The sequence below is a fragment of the Laccaria bicolor genome, genomic scaffold (assembly GCF_000143565.1).
Source record: "Laccaria bicolor S238N-H82 LACBIscaffold_33 genomic scaffold, whole genome shotgun sequence".
NCBI classification, from domain to species: Eukaryota; Fungi; Basidiomycota; class Agaricomycetes; order Agaricales; family Hydnangiaceae; genus Laccaria; species Laccaria bicolor.
Genome location: NW_001889904.1, coordinates 510,071 through 511,351, shown reverse-complemented (window position 1 = coordinate 511,351; position 1,281 = coordinate 510,071).

Here is a 1,281-nt window from a genome sequence, read left to right as displayed (position 1 = left end):
TGAGCTACATTGTTTAAAGTGTGAGCTATCTGGGAAAGCATCACCAGTCTGCCAAATTGGGAAGGTGCCCATTTTGGCCACCAGTTTTAGATGGCCCAAACTTGTAAATGATGTAGCTCAGTCATTTCTCCACCGATTTACAAGAGAAAAAGTGCACCAGAATTGTATAGATATTCTCTATTCAAATGTATAATAATATGCAGTATATTTCACTTTGGTGGCTATGCAGCGCCTATTGGCCCAAGGTTGCCTCTCGAGCTATAGAGCTTCACAATGGATAGGATTTGGGCTTAGGTTTGCAGAGACGAAATCATCGATTACTATGTGGCCCCAATCCTACGGGTTCAGAAATTTAATTACTAGCCTTTAACCATGTTAAAGTACCGATTCTCAGGGTTATCTCGGCACAGGGGCCACAAATAAAACCTTTGGACCCGTAGATCGATTGGAATTTAAATTCTAAGTAAAATCCGTCTGCAAATCATGTTCATATGTGCTGTTGTTGAAAAGTTATATTCCAATCTCTTCAGACTGCCTGATTTGGCAGGGAAAACAGACTGATTTCGCATTTTTGGAGTAATAAATGCAATTGCTACATGGAAAACTCACTGAATGGATTCATTCACTTAATTCAGTCAAACCCATTGCAAAAAATATATTGAATTGGTGTTGTAGAGAGTACAAGGTCAATGTCTCAAGAAATTGGGCCTGTGACACTCTGTCACAGCATGTCACTGGTCGTCACACATACCGAGGATTGTGCACCACCAGTATGAACAATGAGAGAGTATCGAAATATTTTTATGATATGAAGTTAGCATCATACTAGAGAAAGTATTGAGTATATATTGTATACATGTACATATCCTTGTATCCATGTACAGTTGAGTGCAAAAAGAATGAAGGTTGGTTCATTTTTCTGGTTCTTTCTAAGAATCTATTGTACCTCAAATGTATTTGTGTATTATTTTACATTATGTAGTTGTGTTACACTTCCCTTGGTATGGACTAATTTCAGTGAAAGCTGGAGGCTTAAGAAGGTTTTTATTCTGGAAACCATTTTTGGCATCTGAAAAAAAAAATGCGCTAACTGGAGAGGTAGCCAGAACATACCTCTGGTCAACCTGAATGAGCCTATCAAAGAATTAGTGAAAAATACTGAGTGGTTATGCTTGTAGAGCCTCCAGAAAATGGTCATTTTGTGCTATTTTGGACATTTTTGGCCTCTTTTAGACGAAACAAGCCATTTTCCAAAGCCTCTACAGACCTAACCACTCAGTA